The sequence below is a fragment of the Microtus pennsylvanicus genome, chromosome 11, assembly GCF_037038515.1.
Source record: "Microtus pennsylvanicus isolate mMicPen1 chromosome 11, mMicPen1.hap1, whole genome shotgun sequence".
NCBI classification, from domain to species: domain Eukaryota; kingdom Metazoa; phylum Chordata; class Mammalia; order Rodentia; family Cricetidae; genus Microtus; species Microtus pennsylvanicus.
The window spans coordinates 4,961,801-4,979,924 of NC_134589.1; the positions used below are offsets into that span (position 1 = coordinate 4,961,801).

The 18,124-nt window shown below is 39.4% G+C and overlaps 1 protein-coding gene and 1 long non-coding RNA gene across 2 annotated transcripts in view; one reads left to right on the plus strand and one right to left on the minus strand.

Moving 5' to 3' along the window:
• The window catches only part of Kcnj16 (potassium inwardly rectifying channel subfamily J member 16), a 56,881-nt gene that overhangs the window by 16,793 nt on the left and 21,964 nt on the right, over positions 1-18,124 (plus strand). The window lies entirely within an intron of this gene.
• LOC142859705 (uncharacterized) overlaps positions 13,276-18,124 on the minus strand; it is a 57,764-nt gene continuing 52,915 nt past the window's right edge. The window contains exon 4 of the long non-coding RNA XR_012912233.1: positions 13,276-14,016. This is a non-coding gene — a long non-coding RNA (uncharacterized LOC142859705). The remainder of the gene's footprint in view (positions 14,017-18,124) is intronic.

Below are 18,124 nucleotides of genomic sequence, written 5' to 3' on the forward strand. Positions count from 1 at the left end.
AAATTATAAATGAAAATTCAAAAACTCTTATCCCAAAGGGAGTTTAGTCTTGTTTTCCTCCAAACACATGGGGGCTTTATCTTCTTTCCTTCTGCAAGCAGTCACTTTGCTTATCTACAACCTTCCTATGTCCAGTAGCAATAGTATTAATTTTATCGGTGTTTTTAAGGGCTATAATAAAACCATTTAGTAAAATCAATAATGTTGCTAGATGGAATCTAGAAGCACATACACACCATAAATAAAAAAGCTAATTCATGCTTCTGATTCTTACTTCTTTTTTTCCTTTGGACTCATCTTGCCACATCGACAAAGGCGAGAACAGTTGTTAAATGTTCACCATGCATCAGGTTTTGTGCTGGGTCTTAAGGGCTATGTTTTGTCATTTATGGGGTCCCTTCGGTGGGCGGTGTTCTATAGCATGAGCTGAGGGGTGGGGAGCTGTATCAACTGACTGCCTATGCTTTGTTTTAGAACTGAGTTGTGTCTACTTTCGGTAATAGTTTCTGATGACCAGAAATAAGAGCAGTTTGTATTTATGCTCTGGTTCTTCAAGTTGTCCCTCCTTGCCATGGCATTTTGTTATTTATTTCTGCACTACTCTAAAGTGATATTTTTGACTTAGGAAAGACAGTGTCCAAATTACTGAAGTGTAAAACGACACGGTGTTCGTGACTTTGGGAATTCACAACCCTAGGGCATACCATGCAGTAAGTTTAACTTGCTTGAAACGAGGGAAAATATTTAGCCATAAACAGGACTCTAACTGCATGTAACAATTCTTTTAAATCTCTGTTTACCAAATCTATGTGTAGATAAAGAGATGACCGTTTATTACCCCAATATTTATACAGAACACACAGCTCTGAATGTTTTGAAATCTGCAAGTACATTGTACTCAAGACAAAGAAAGAATATGATACCACCGACATGTTAACCCTAGAAACACCTGTTCCTGCCTGTCCCTCTGGGTCTAGTACTAAATTCTGTCTTGGCGCTTTAATGAAAGAGATCGTGAGAGGGACAGGAGTGGAATCCACGTCTGCCTGGCCTCCTCTGCCTGGTTCACTGTACCCAAGGAATGCTACTTCCTCCTTTGGAGCATTTAGTCTTCAGACTCTACTCAGAACTTAATCATTTACTTATCTTCCTGTCAAAGTATCTGTGCTGCTGGAACAGGGCAGGCAATCTGGTAAGAACCTGTTTGTTGCTGCTTCTGTCCAAAGGGTACTTGGAGAAAGGCTGATGGTAGTGATTTCATGACTGAATGGGGAAATTGTTCTGAGTTGTTGTTTTTCCCTTTAAAGAAAATTCTACAGGCCTGAAAGCTCTAAGATAAGGAGAAAGTCCACCACTTTTTTTTTCTCTCAAAGGCCTTCAGTGACTAGGAAAATAGATTGTCCTTATTTGGCTGGATACAATTGTACACAAATACTTGAGGAACTAAGGTCAAAAAAAAATGCTTAGACTTAAATTTTCTCAGGTACTTTTTTTTTAATGGTCTGAATTCTGTTTTATAGCCCTATGTACCAACAGTACAGTGTATGCGGTATGTTCAAGTCACAATATTAAAATAATTTGTCCTTATTCTTGAGATATGCAAGCCACTCCCAATTTTGCCTCTTTGCATCTTCCCCCATATGTCTTTTTGTTTTCTTATTTATTCAGTCATGGCCTCACTACATAGCTCTGGCTGGCCTGGAACATGCTTTGGAGACCATCGTGACCTGACAGAGATCTACTTGCCTCTGTCTGCCTAGTGCTAGGATTAAAAGTTTATCCCAAACCTGACCTCACATTTTGTTATTGTTTTTAATAACCCAGCAGTTGCTGCTATACATAGATGTGGGCCAGACTACTGGAACATGTGGAATGGTAAACAAATAAACTCTTCCTCACCTATGTCTGATTTTAGTTTTAGTCAAGGTGTTTTATCACAGCGACAGCTTTGAAACTAGAACAGGCTTCCACCCGTGAACTTGAGTCAAGGACTGGACTGCCTTCTTACAGAACATCAGTCATGGCAAACTAAAACCCAGTCTGATGAACACATCTTAACCTGAGACCCGAGAACATGCGCAGACTCTCCTAGATCGGGTCATATCAGGCTCAGTTAAAAGCAATTACAACACTTGTAGAGGACCCAGGTTCAGCTCCCAGCGCCCAGATCTTAATCTAACTGAAGTCTATAACTTCAGTTCATGGGATTTCCACCCTTTCTTCTGGCCTCCAAGGGCACTGCATGAATGTGGTCCATATACATCACATGTGGGCAAAACACCTATAAGAACAAAATTAAAAAAAAATCATGAATAAAGTCATGTTCACAGAAGTAAAGTCTACTGTATAGAAGGTAATAGTAGGTGAGAACACTTCCTCTCCTACTTCTGGCTTTATTTGTTGTTATTATCCTCCTCCTCCTCCTCCTCCTCCTTTTTCTTTTTAGAAGGATGGTAGTTCTGATTAGACGTTAATAAGCTGTCTTCATCCTAGTGATAAACAAAATGGAAGGACATGTTCCACAGGGGAAAAGACCAAATAAAAATAGAAAATAAAAGGAACAATTGACCATGTATATAGGGGACATGAAGCTTTCTTATAAATAGTTATCCTCCAAAGAGGGATAACATAGTGATTTGGATGTTGATGCAGGAACCCATGACTCAGATTTTCTTCTCAAACTTCCCACGGGTCCCCACAGCCAGCATTATTTAGCTTCCTCAATATTTTCCATCTGCAGCTTAAAGAGAAAAAACAATAGCAACATTTGCATTTGCTTAATGTTACCCTTCAGAGTGAGCCTCCAGGAGCACTGCATGGAACATCTGACTCAAGCAAGTCTTTTGGACAAGGCTGCTTTCAGGTCCTTGTTTTCACGGAAGCAAAAGCAGACAGTAAGGGGGTTAGCAGAGATGAGAATTTCAACAATATTTCTGTGAGAGATAACATCCACATGGATAACTCTGTAAATCAGAGCAAATTACAAAAGTTGAGAGAACTTGAACTTATAGTCAAAAGTGTATATGGTTTACTGTGATACTTCACTGATGGGAAAAAGTGCTGCAAAAGATGAAAATGATCGCTTCCATCCATTGTACAGATTTAGTAGCAAAAAAAAAAAATGAGCTGGACCAACAGCCGTCAGAAATTTGGAAATGGTAAAATAGATTTTCCTGACTTTAGTGATTATAATTCTTCAGTTGAGAGATTTGATGAAGCATGAGTTTGTCATGCCATGCCCATCCACAGGTTTAAAACAATTTGGGGCTCTTGAAAAGCATCACTCTTGAAAGTAACGAAAAACTAGGCAGATTATGTTTCCAATAACAAGGCATGTTGACATGGGAGTGTTTATAGTCCTGAAAAATGGCAGGAACCACTGCTTTCCAAAGACTGCATGGAGGAGCCATAGAAATTGTCCTCAAAATGTCAGAGTCATTGAGCATTGTTGTAATAGATTTCTTAAGATAAGAAAATTGGACTGGAGAGATACCTCGGTGACTAATGTGCTTGCTGCACAAGAACCCAGATCCTCAGGCCAGATCACTAGCACTCATGTAAAAAAACAATTCTGTAAGCTCGTGTCTATAACCCGTGAACTGAATGGGCATGATGTGGGATTCCCCTCTGTATGCTGTGAATACCATTGGTTAATAAAGAAACTGTCTTGGGCCTGCACAGGGAATAGAGGTAGGCAGGGAAAACTAAACTGAATGCTGAGAAAAAGAAGGGCAGAGTCAGAGAGAAGCTCAAACCTACACACACACACACACACACACAATGTGAGGAGGGAAAAAAAATCCAGAATCCAGAAGATGTAAATACAATTAAATCCATCAAGCTTCAGTATGTTGACTAATAGATATTTATATTTCTAAGCAAAAGTTACCTTAAAATAACTGAGTTATTAAATATATTTTTGATTCATATTGCCATGGATGTTTCTGAATAATTAATTCTCTGGTGTTACCTGAATGGAGAGGGCCATTTTAGGGAGAGCGTTTTGTTTAATTAGTGCCCCATTCATTCCATACTTTATTGTCTCATTACTTACAAAGGATGAGTGTACAAACGGACAGCAGCCAGGTCACACAAAGCAATGCAGCTCAAACCCATAACAAACAATCTAAGAAAGTCCAAGGCAGTCTTCGTAGCAATGGTCGATATATGGTTAGACTTAGAACAATGACTCCAAGACCCCCTGTTTTTCACCCAGAACACAGCAGAAACAGAGGTGATACTCTTAAACTAAGCTCACGGATGTCTGCTCTGCTTCTGATTGGCTTAGATCCAGCTTCTGTGGCCAACAGCCATTGATTAGAGGACACCTGAAGAACTCTCTTTACCCCCTACCATAATGTTTCCCCATATCCCTGTATACCTTTGCATCTTTGCCCAATAAAAGTGATAACTGATTTGGGACAGAGCTGCAGACAAATGTCTCCTACTTGTGATTGGCATGATCTTTGCCTATTTTCACAGTCTATCATGCTTTCTGCACAGAAATAAATAAATGGAAGATTAACTCTGGCTAAGTAAGAAGATAATTTAGGGCCAACTAGGCAGCAAATGTGGCGTCAATAATTTTAAATGGCAGATACATGGTTGGAGCTGCTTGACCTTTAGAACAAGATTCTCTTGAACTAGCTGAGATGCATGGTTATTTGGTCAGTTCACTTCCTAGATATCTCAGCAAAACTGCACCTTAGTTTCCTATATATATTATTCTTTGAGAGGCTATTCATTTGTGGAACTACTTCGAAATTATCAAGTCACCTGCAAATAACTTAACTTGACTCTATTTCTATTTTTAATATTTTAATATTTCTACTCTTTGAGAACTTCATACAACCTATCTTGACCATATTCACCCTCTACTCCTTCCTCCAATTCCTCTCAGCTCCACCCTTTCCTCCCTAAGGCTCACCCTCTATTTCATATCTTTTATTTTATTGTTTTTATTTAGAAAATTATCTTGAAGCAGATATCCTGCTTCTTCCATGTCTTTGGTAGAGGGATTGTGTTGTAAATGTATTGATAGAGGGAGGGCATCCCATGGTCAGTTCATCTCTGCATTTTGACCAGTTGTGGTTTTCTGTAATAATCTCCAACTGCTCAAAGAGAAGCCTCTCTGATGTGGGATGGGTAAGGGATATACTCATCTGTGGACACAGGAATAGATAGTTAGCATGCAATTAGAGTGTACTCTGGTTTGGAAACATGGCAGTATTATCTAGGTTTCATGGCCTTGCCAGTCATGGGTATTTGATGATGTTTACAGTGCCAGGTATTAATTAAGCCCAGTTAGATGGCATTTGTTTACCACCTGGATATAAGGTCCAGTATTGCACATTTTTGTAGTAGGGAGCTGCGGGCTGCTTCTTGCCACCCGGCTCCCAGCCGCCTGGCTAACTTATGCCCCGAAATAATTACATGGAAACTGTATTCTTTTAAACATTGCTTGGTCCATTAGTTCTAGCCTCTTAATGGCTAATTCTCACATCTTGCCTAACCCATATTTAGTAATCTGTGTAGCACCAGTCTTACCAGGAAAGATTCAGCATGTCTGACCTGGCAGCTTGCTTCATCGTGTCTGCCCTGGAGAGGGGCGGCATGGCGTCTGTCTCACTTCCTCTTCCTCCCAGCATTCTGTTCTGTTTATTCCACCCACCTATGTTCTAACCTATCAGGCCAAGCAGTTTCTTTATTAAATAACCAATGAAATCAACAGATTGATATATGACACTCCCACATCACATTTTAGTATCGTACCATGCTGGTCTCTGTTGTGGCTCATAGGTGGCACATTTAGGTAGCACTATTGATTTATTTTATCCCTTGATAGTTTGCAGATAACTCCTCACAACACTGAGAAGTCTAGACTTCAGGGTGGAGGAGACCTCACATCCGGAACAGTCACTCCAAGGTCTGTGTGTGAAGTGTGTGGTACCCTTAGCTGTAAGGCTTGCTTTCTTTTACTCGAAGACATGAGGCAACACCAATGGTCTCTATGGTTTGGGGGTTCTCTTTAAGACTCCTTGACAGAACTCTAAAGGAGATTGGTTCTATTTCTTTAAGAATGTCTTTTTTTTCCTGATTCTCTGAGAATTGTGTGCATGGCATCTATTGGATGATTTCAATTTCAATAAAGAATTTCTGTTCATTGTGTGGCATTAAAATAACGTATTAACCCACTGAAGCTGCATGTTGTTAATGTAAAAATTGCTATAGTGACCTTGGTACTGAGTGTATGAGGTTTCTTAAGATTTAAAACTTACATTCTGTAAATCAGTGACCAAACTTCAATACGCAGGCACTTATTCAAATAAATTATAGCTGTTCGTATTGTCATTACATCAGAATCCACGCTTACATTTCCAAACAACATATTTTTAAAGTGAATCTTTCAGCATTTCGTGTTAAGACTTGCTAAGGCCTGAAAATTTCCATGAACTGGATAACGTGTCAGATTTTATAAGGCAACAGACAAGCACTGCTGCAAGAAAACCTAAGTATTGAATGCTGTGTAGAATCACTATGCTGTGCTCACCACTTAGGAGAGGAAGACCCTCCGCTATACTGTAAATGAAGCATTGGACCCAGCAAGGTTTGATGTTATGCAATTGGGGGTTTGTTTGACTTGTACATTCCCTGTGGTTTCTACTGTTTGAGCAGATCACAGGTAATGTCTTGGCCGAGGTATTTAGGTAGTAGTTTTACTTTTTGGAATGGAGACGAACTTACTTTTGAAATATTCTATTCTGGAAGAATAGACAAGCACAGAGAACCAGAGTCAAGCATGTCCTGATGTACAAAACATTATCTATTGTTTTGTTGAATTCTACAGCAATTTAACACATTATTATAGCACCATGAAATACCCATTTTAGAGTCATGCTGCGTGCGCATTTAAATTCTGAGTCAAACAAAGGAAGCATCTCTGGGCATTTTATTTGCATTTTCTGCAACTGTGATCCCAGATACAATTAGCTGTTCAATCTCAAAAGAGACATGACCTCACCTGGGTAGAGTGGGGGAAGCTTGCTGCTGCTTTACCGAATTACATTTTCTTCACAAAGGACAGCAGCAATCACAGTGTTTTTGAGCTCACGCCTCTTCCCTGATAGCAGAGGCTTGTGCCTAGGGGTCTGTAGCAATCATTTTTGGAGCAGATAGTTTGTGGTAACTTCATTGATCTTATCACAAAGGCTAGTTCATAGCCAAGCTAGAAACTGAAAATGGAGTGAGTGACTTATTAAAATGTTTATTTAGTCTGGTGGATTTCCAGAGAAGTGGCAAGGGCAGTGGTGATGGCGAAGGGAGCACCTGGAATAGTTTTTCCAGACTCTTGTATTCTTCCAGAGTCTAAGAAGCCTGACTAAATGCAGACCACCAAAGGAGACTCACAGGACAAACTTTCCAAATTTCCAGCCTTGTCTTCTTCAAATATTTTCCACTCTCTTTAAATCTATTGCTCCTCTTGCCTCTACTCAGCACCCTTCCTACGAGAAAATAATGCCATGTATGTACTTCATGCCACTCAGCCTGTGGCGTTTTCTTCCTTTTGGACCACAGACAAACCTATGTTTGAAATATAATATTTCAGAAGTACAGCCAACTGAAGACATGGCTAGTTTGGATTTAGTAAATGTTTTCTGTTCTCTTTTGAACCCCTCTACATTTCAAGACACTGACTTATGCCTTGAAACGTTGCTGTTGTAGACGTGACACTTCCATGGTTAAATTCTCAACCAAGGTCCTTGGAATCATTGGGATTCTCATCACACTTTCTACTGCCTCTGCTCTTCCACTGTCTTTCCCTTCTGCCTCCTTTCCTCATGGACTTCTTATTGCTGTGGATTCCCTAGCTGACTTCTAAGCATTTCCAGAATGTATTCCCTTTCTTTATTCTCTGAAATTATGTAATATTCTCCTTACTCATGTGTTCATCTCCTGTGTAATTGGTTTAACCATTCTCCTCAGCCCAGAAACTTCAGTGTAGCATCAACACGTTATCTTTGGGATTGGAGACCTGGCAAACCAGTCTATCGCCTGCTGTGAAATCATGAAGACCGGGGTAGGGATTCCTAGGACTTGCATAAAAGGCCAAACAATGGAAAACAATTGAAGAAGATGCTTAATGTTGATCTCTGGCCTTCATAAACAAGTACACACAAACACAGGAATGTGTACATAATCCATACATTCCCTCACCCTACCCTCCAGTGGATATACACACACATACATGCACACACACACACACACACACACACACACACACACACATTTTGCTGATATTCTCTTTAGCTTGTCCTAGTCTCCTGATCAAAGGATTTTCATTCTCCATGGGAATAATGAGAATAATCCCAGCAGTTTAGAATGATTGCCAGGGTCTGTTCACCACCTCAGCTCTTCATAATATTTCACCCATTAACTGATCTAGAGACGAAACCAAGTAAACATGCTCCTTTGACCTGCTGATTCCTATTCAGGGATCATCACACGGTTCATCTCCATCAGTTTCATTCAGTACGAACAGAGGAAGGGTGTGAATTGCACCCTTGGGAAACTGTGATTCAGCAAGTAGCTACTGGAGAGTGAATACACTCAAAACCAAAAAAGCAAACACATTCACACTTTTAAGAAAAGAGGAGCGTTTTCCAGAGTAGAAAAGACTGGATATAAAATAAGCTTAGTCATAAGGAGACATCTAAGCTCAGTGTGTATGGATTTTCCTTAACTCCTGATAAGGGCTTGAGCATTAGCTGAATTTCATGGAAACATTTTAAGATTTTACCATCAGTCATGACTTTTTGATTTTTTTTTGATTTTATTTTTCACAAGACAAACTTCATGCAAGTACATGCAAGCACAGATCTTGCTAAATGCCATTTCTTTTTCCTTCCTCTTAAAACAACAACAACAACCAGTATTTAGTTACAGCCACATGAGACTCGGTAGCCCAATAACTGATCTTTGTGCATATCTCTTTTCTTTGCCTTAGCATTTCCAGCTGCTGAGATTACTGGAATTTGCTTCTGTGCCCAGCTTACATTGCACTTTAAGAGGTACCCCAAGAACATGTGAAGAGAAACTAAACCCTCAGCTCATAGGCCCTAGTTTTTTCAGATATCTTACCAGCTCCTGCCCTATCCTGAGATCTCATATTTTTTAACTTGAAATCAGCCATGATTGGAATATATACAACACAAAAACTATAAAATTATTTGTGACTGGCCATGAATGGAATATTTATACCCCAGAGATTGGAAATCTTACAAATCAGTCCTTTATGTTTTCTGTAAGAGAGTTGTTAAAATATACCAGAACAAGGCTGGAGTTGTAGCTCAGTGGTAGAATGTAGAAGGAGGCCACTTGTTCATTCCAGCTGCCAGGACCAAAATAACCACACAGAAACTATATTATTTAAAAACATTGTTTGATCCATTAGCTCTAACTTCTTATTGGCTAACTCTTACATCTTAATTTAACCCATTTCTAGTAATCTGTGTAACACCACGTGGCTGTGGCTTACCGGCAAGATTCTAACCAGTGTCTGTCTCTGACAGGGCTATATGGCTTCTCTCTGACTCTGCCCTTCTCTCCCAGCATTCAGTTTAGTTTTCCCTGTCTACCTCTATTAGTTTGCCCTATCAGGCCAAACCAGTTTTCTTTATTAATTAACCAATCATATTCAAAGCAAACAAAAGGGACTCCCACATCAATAGAATGTTTGTTTGGTGTGACTAAGGTTTTGAGTTTTACTGCCAGTACTACATGGTCCCAACCACAGCTTATGAGCGAATTGACAATATGACCAGCAATTCTTGTTGGCACACACCTTTCTTTAATGACTTAGAGCTATAACATTTGTCCCATATAATCAAATGACAGGTTAAATGATTACTATGAACACTGGAAATAATGAAAAACTTGTGTATTTTTCATTCCTAGAAGAATTGAAGTCTGTGTTAGAAGGTAAGATGTGACCACAAGATTCTCTTTTTTATTTGATGGAAAAACTGAGAATTGGAAGTGCCGCAAGGCTTGTTTTGCAACAGTTTGGGGACAGTGGGAATACAGAAAAGTTTGTGACATCTACAAGAAGGCACACTTCTTTCCGAGTCTGAGGAAGACTTCGTCTTTAATTGTGTAGAGTTGCCATAAAACAAACAGACCACATGGGCAAGACTGAAACTCCTGTCTGTGAGAACTATATAAATAAGACTCTGAAAGCTATTTGAAAGGGACATTACAGAGGAGGCACAGATGATAGAGTCTTATTTTCATATTCCCATGACTGATGTGATATGCTGAATAATCTCAGCTCATCCCTTGATCTGTCAGTTTGTCCATTCTCAAAAGGTCTTTGCCTGATACTGTGTAAGTTTGGCAGGGAGGAACACCAACCAACTGTTAAAAAAAAATCATCCAAATTCCTAAATAAAAGCTCCACCCAGAAGTGCATGGAGCACTTTGGTGTTCTGTTCTAAAATTAAATGTTTTCGCTCATCTAAGAGGAAGTAAACATTTCGCCGGTGTCTTATGCATGATTTCAGAGGCTAACATTTATCAGGATAATGTACTTCACTTCAGCATTTCCTGGTCACTGGAAGTGAAGTGTATCAGCAAAGTGCAACAGGCGTGAGGATCTTAAGCAGTGGGAAAGACATTCAAGTGGGACACCCTGTTTACTGATGGGAACCGTAAGTACTTCCTCCACATCCTAGTGTAAACCCTGCAGATAGAATAACAGGAAGTTCTCAGGCCAGCAAAACATGGCACCTGCGCAATCTGTTTCGGTCAATCAGCAGAGGCTGGGACCGGTGCAACAACTCCAGCATTTTCACTGAGTATTGAAAATCAGGCTAAAGTTAACATTTTTGTCCATTATTCATATGGGCATGGTGCTGTGTAAAAATAGTCAGTTTTTTTTTTAATTATCTTATTTAAAATTACTGAAACCTGGGCTCGAGGTAGAAGTTAATTGGGAGAATTCATGCTGACTTGCTGTGAATGAAGTCCTGTGTTCTATCTGTCCCCAGGACTGCAGAAACCCAGAGTTGTGAAGGTGGTGGCGGTGCCAGGCTCCTGCCATCCTTGCACTAGGGCGGTGGAAGCAGGAGGCTCAGAAGCTCAAGGTCCTCCAAGGTCCCATAGCAAGTTTGAGTCCAGCCTACCATTCATGAGATCCTTTCTCAAAGTCAACAGAAATTACTTTCCCTGTCTCAAAACACCAAAAAAAAAGTAGAATTACTATATCAAATTATATAGTTGTCATAGCATTACCAGAAGTATAACTGGCAGAGTTTTTTCTTTTTTTCAAAATCAGTGATCAGTGTGTTTTATTTGCATAACTTTATTTATACCTGACACTTGTCTGCTCTATATGGTTTTTTGTTGTTCTTGTTGTTCTTTTTGCAGTTCCCCCATTTCCTGTCAATGCTTAGAGAAAAAAATTAATCCCAACCACTCACCCAGCCACTGGAAGGCATCCTCCTCCCTAGCCTTCCAATTAGAATAATTTCACAATGATCCTGACAGCATTTACTTCGTCTGCTACTGTTTCAACTATTTTTCGAATATTATTTATTTACTTCTACTAAGAGCTACATGAAATAGGTATATACGTACACAGACACACAAACGTGTATGCACATATGTGCACACAGACACACATATTGGTTTAAAATGGTAAACAAATTAAATGTGTAAATATTAAGCTCCTTTAAATTTTATTTTCAAATATAAAAGTTCCAGACCACTCTCAAAGAAAATAATTGCAATTGTTGTTCTTTTAAGTGCTTTATTAATTCATGTAATTATTCTGACCTTTGAGAAATAAACATTAAGCAATGACTCTATGCTAATAGATGTTTTAAATGAACATATGGCTTAGTAGAAGGTAATGGTTAGTTTGTACATGAATAAGAGGATTATCTTAATGATTACGAAAATTGGGAGATTTATATTCTATAGTTTATCTTATTTTACATGTGTCAAAACAATCATTACTTAAGAAACAAAAATAGTATTTTCAGTAAATTGATTAAGATGAAAGTAGTAGATGAGATAATTCGCTTATTGTAAACCATTTAAACAAGTGGTTAGTAACATCAGATTCACAAGGCTCAATGATGGCTCTAATATTAGCATTGTCTTCATTATCTGTGATTTTTTTAAATAAAACCATAGGAATAAAGACACCTTCTCCATATTTACCAAAAGAACCTGGTTTTAGAACAAATGATACACAAGAGTCAAGACATCAACTTAATTAAGAAAATTAATCATTTGAAAACATTTTCAGTGACAAATGGTCACCTCTCTCATTGCCCAGGAGTCCCTACCCAACTCTAAGAAGCCATCGGCAGCCAGTGTCTCAGTAGGAAAGTGTTAGCACTGGGTACTTAGGCACACCATGCTCATGCAAACAATCCCAATTAAACTCTGGGTCACACACACGCTCTCAACATAAAATAAAGAGAGGTAATGTTGGAAGAAGAAAGGGTTTAGCTGGTGTGAAAGTATAATAAAGAGTGTGCATGTTAAAACAAACTGATATAATTTGCAAAATTACCAAGGACTTAATTAAAGATAAACCAACAAATCTCTCTTTCCCAAAGAAACAAGCCTCTCTTCTTTCCCACATGGTTTTCTGACCATCCCAGTTTTCTACTCCGTTCAAGCGCGGAGCCCTGTAAAACCTTGGTGCCTCCTCTCTCTCTATAATCTCCCACACCGCTCCTACTTGCTTGTCGTCTAATGAGGGCTTTGTTTCCAAAATAGTAACTTTTTTTTTCACCAGGTCACCTGGGGCATCTCACCGTGAAATACCACCGTTCAATACCAAGGTGTCATGTCATCTTTAGCTGTCTTCCATACCTGACAATGATGGTATTCCCTAGCCTCTGCCAACCTTCCTTGGTGTACTATATTTTATTAGTTCTGTGTGGAACAATTCTCTAGGTCTTCTCTTGCGGATCCTCTTCCTTGTTCCAGCCTCACACTGGTGTATTTACCACCAGTAGTCATGGATCCCTTCTCTCCTCTAACTAAGTCTGAATTCTTCTGTGCCACTTCCCATGACTGCAAATGCCAAATATATAGCAATACCTTCTGGTTTTAACTTCTAGTCTGGACTTCTGAACTGTTAGCTCTTGACTTGTCTATTTGGTTGATGAGCATATTCAATTTACTCCACCCAAATATCACTACTAAACCGGGTCTCTCATATCAAAACTCCTCCTCTCCCTTTTCTGTGAATTCATCAGCATTCACTTGTTTCTTTAAAACGTCAACATTTTCATGAGTAATTACTTAAAAGGGTAAACCTTCGTAATGAATGAGAGCTGGACAACGAGCAAGTGACTCAACTATATGAAATGAAAGCAGCTTCTCAGAAAACATCTGACGTCCTTGGAATTAATACCAAGGTTGTTGATAATTTTCCTAGGGTCACCTACTACCTTGGAGACCATGTGTAATGATTGGGCAAGAGGCTGTTTGCCTTTGGTATAGGGTTACATCGTCAGACAGGGTGTGTGCTTTCCCAGAAAAATTTACTGTCACAGTAACAGAGAGCCTACACTTAAGAAGATCAGACTTGGATGAAGTTGTACCAGCCCAGGGATGTCAGCACGAGACGATTCAGCCTTCTGGGTCAATGTGATGTTTCGGGGGCAGCATGTGGCCACTTGGTAATTTGAGAGATTCTTGTGATCTAACAGGCTCCTAGAGTTGCAATCAAAAGACTGAGTTGTAAATGAGCAGAGAGAAAGGATATTTCCCCTGGCTTCTTGTTTTCTGTCAGTCCCCTTTGGCAAGCTTCTCTACCATGAGTAGGCATGGGAACCAGTTAAAGAAAGTGTCGATTCACTCGAGTAAACGCCGCCGAGAACTCTGGCTTTTGTCTGCACTGAATGTGTCCGGAAAGGCAAAAAAGAGCGAGATTCTGCTCTGGGGTTTCTCATCTCCATGGTGGTGTGGTAGGTGCTGACAGCCTCAGAGAGTGAACTAGAAGGGCACAGAGAAAAGAGCATGAGATGTGTCCGCTGCAGTCGTGGTGAAGATGAAAAGGTCCCAGGGTTTGGGTTCTGTAACTAAGGTAAGAGCTTGCCGTCATATACAAAGTGATCTAAGCCTGAGTTACTCACTCACTCATCTGTTCCTTTAAGCTCATGCTTTCTGCGTTCAGGCTTTTAATGGGCACCTGCATCTTCCATGGTCTATGCAGTCATGTTTTATAATTACAAGGCCGATGACTGGGAATTCTTTTTTTCTTTCCTATCATCTCTAGGGAGTACCAAACCAAACAGACTAAGACTGTAACGTGCAGTTTATAGATATTTTTTTTTTTAAGAAGAGCAACATTCAGACAGAGGGAGACTAAAGAGGAGTGACTTCACCGGTGGGATGTTATTTTTGCTGCTTGATGGGGCTGGTGTGGAAGAAGTGAGTCTTTAATTTCCCGTACAAAGAGGCATTCATAAAACAAAGCTATGCTGTACATCTTTGTCACCCTTCCACTGCCTCCAAGTGACAACAAAGAATCTGAAGGGCTTGAAACTGTGTGATAAGTTCTGCTTCTGCAGTGGTTTTTTCACAGTTACTTCTTCACAACTAGAAGTATGGGAATGGATTATGATTATTAGAATATGTGCATAAAGCAACCACTGGTTGTGAAGAGTAACACACCCGACCCCTAAACACGGGAACCTGTTTAGGGACAAATGATGACCAGGCTTTCTAAAATTTAATGTTTACCTTCCATTAATTGCTTCTATTAATTACTTTATTTCAACTGACGCTATCGAGAAAATAATACTCAGGCTATCCCTTGTCTGCAAGTTTCCATTTCACTAGTAGAGAAAAACAGAATCAGAAAGAAAGCAGTTGGACTGTGTGGCGATTCTAAGGCTATTGTAGGTACAGGATCATGGATTTGGCAGTAAACATCTTATTGGTCACATGAATCTTTGCCTTCCAAAAGCTCCCTTTGATTCCTGTGAGTCTTTAAATCATCCTAAGAACTCAGAGGAGGCTTAGACAGTGTTTGCAGTGCTCCCAAAAGCTTACCGTCCAGTCAGAATTGACTGCTTAACAAGAGTGACCTTTCCAAGTTTTTCAGTTTCTCCCCACCACCTTCAGAAAAACCTTTAACAGTATCGGTCCCTAGATAGTATATAATCTCTACTGATACCGTACCTGGCACATAAAGACCACAAACTACATGAAGATAATTTCCATTAGCTCCATATTCAAGAAGAGGGAAATTCTAGTGCAAAGAGTGACTTAATTTAATAGCTGAACTCAGAGTGATATTCCAACAAATGACTCAGATCCAAGAATCAAGGACATACACTTTGTTCTCAGCTTTGAGAAAAATATCAACTAGTTGTGAATATGCAGTAGGGAAGGTAGAGTTTTTCAAAAGGTACTTGTAGCAGCATTATCGACTGTGATGTGTTGCTGCCATGGCTTTTGCTTCAGTAGCTGTGTTGCACCCCTGGGCCTCATTCTGCTGATGAGCAGTCTCTGTGGTTAGTGATGTAGCTGAGGTCAGAGATGGTATGTAGGGATGGGCTGGCATGAGGAAGAAGCAAGATGATTTAGGGCCAGGCACATTCTCTTCTGGTAATGGTGTAATAAAGATTAACCATTTTATATTTTGATCTTTTAAGCTGGTTCATATCAAAGCATCCACTATTGAGTAAATCTGCCCAATAGCTTCATCTCTGATTGACATGTGATTGTTTCAGGTCAGCCCTTGTTTGACTCAAGTACTTAAGCTTAGTATACAACTTCTAAACATTGACAGGACTTCTTGTTACTCCACGGGGCTCTCCAATTTAGTTTTTGTAATTACCTATTTTCAAGGAGTAAAGTAACTAGTCTGGGTTACATGAAGTAAGTGGTCATGATGAGGTTTAAATGCGAATCAGTCTGTCCATTACAATCAGTGCTGACTGGCAAAAGTGAAGACAATATTTGGTTTGAGAAATGATGTATCTGCTGTATTAGGTGATTAGAACATGAGAAACCCTTCATAGGACACAGACGGTGTTTGTGTGTGTGTGTGTGTGTGTACATTGGTACAGATACAGGTATAGATATAAAAAAAAAACACCCGAATTTTACTCATTTATGAGAGGAAGTACCTCTAGCCTCACAGGGGATTGGGACACCTGGAGCCCAAAAGCTACTGGCCCAGAATAATTTGTGGTTCTTGAGCATTTCCTGTAGCGTGTGTTTGTTTTGCTCTTTTTTTTTTAAAAGACAGAGTCTCTTTAAGTACCCGCATCTGAACTAGAACCCATGATGTAGATTCCCAAGCACTGTGTTAATTAGTATGTGCTACCACATATGACTTCCTGAGTTTTTCTTAATGGTTGCTCAGAAAATCACAAATCACATGGGAACTGTTTCTTATCCTATTGTTGATTTGTTTTTAAGGTTTGTGCTACAGGCAGATCGCAAAATTAAAAAAAAAAGAAAGAAAACAAGTTAACTAAACTATAAAAGTCAACACTGATCAAAAGCAAAGATAGCAACCAGGCAAGAAAGGAAGTGACATTTCCTGTTGATGTGACAGCAAAGCTCACAATTCTCCTTTGACATCAGACGATTCCAGTGCTTGGATCCTAATAAGATGATGAAGTCTTTGTGACACTTTTAATTTTAATCCTCTTAGACAGCGACTCACAACTGTTCATCTCCTAATACTGCAGTAAATAGTGCGCGCTTGTTGATGAAAATTTCGCCACATGAAACCCTTTAGCATCTTTTTGTTAAAAGAGAACTTCAGAGTTATCTAGCCCAATTCCTGAACAAATGCAGGAAATTCCTCCGCAAACCCTTTGATTACACAAATTTCAAACAAATAGTCCCACGATGGTGCCTATTGTTAAAAATATTAGTGACAAAATATTCTTGTTGATAAGGGTATTAAATTTGTAGCCGTATACTTTCAGTAGGCAGTTCTTAGATTAACATCACAAAGCAGGACCTCTGTCTCTGTTGCGCGCGCGTGTGTGTGTATATATATATATATATATATATATATATATATATATATATATGCACAAACACACACACACAAACACACAAACTCATACATATGGTTTCTGCATGCAAGGGTGTCAGCTACTCAGATCAGAGTCATGTTTTAAGTGTTTGGGAAAATCTACATCACCAAATAGTTGATATTTGTTGGGTGATTTTTTTTTCCTGAGAGATCATAACGAATGGACTAACACCCCTAGTTAGATCATCCACATACCAAAGAAATAATTCCATTCAAGTCTAAAAAGTGAACTTATGAGGTTTCTGTAGTTACTTCTAGTAAGAGGGATGGCTCAAAGGGCAGCTACATCACTGGGAGGTAGCTTGAGCATCTTGATGACCCCACCAAGAAATCCCACCCCAATCAATTGCTTACATTATCAACAGTGATCATTGGAAGAAATCTGAAGGAGACCTGATGAAGGTCTCATGAGCTATGGCCCTTCAGTCTCCTTCTGTGGGGATTGTTAATAACACTGATCTTATGAGCTTCTCGTATGGATGGTTACAGCCACTCAGCCCTAGGGCAGTAATAGGCATGTCCAGCCTAGAAAAATAAAACTGTTTCACTATGATAATTGATAAAGATTTTGAATATGTTTTTTATATATTTTGAATGTATATATTTGTTTCTCCTTCATTCATTCTTTTTCTCTTGTTTCCAACTGTCATTGTTACCAGTACAATGACTGCTTAAAAATGCTTTCAATAGACCCCCAGATCTAAAATATCTCTACACTTCAACAAATTTTATTACTTTCCCCAGAAATTCTTTATGAATGAAAATCTATTTTTTTAATAATTGCCTTGAATTTTCTGGGAGAGATGTTTTTCATTCTGTTTGCCATTGTTCCTTATATCTCAGTTTGCTTGCTCCATAGCCTGGGCTGAACTCAGATGAGGTTTTAGGGTCCAGCTTCTATAATATCCCTGCCTGTGACCTCCTCTAAGCCCTACAGTTAAGGTCAATTTATCTCATGTGTAGCCCTCTCAGCTCCAGGTTCTGAGCTGGAAATTTCCTGGGTTCTTGTTACTATAGCTCTGTAGCACATCTCTGGGG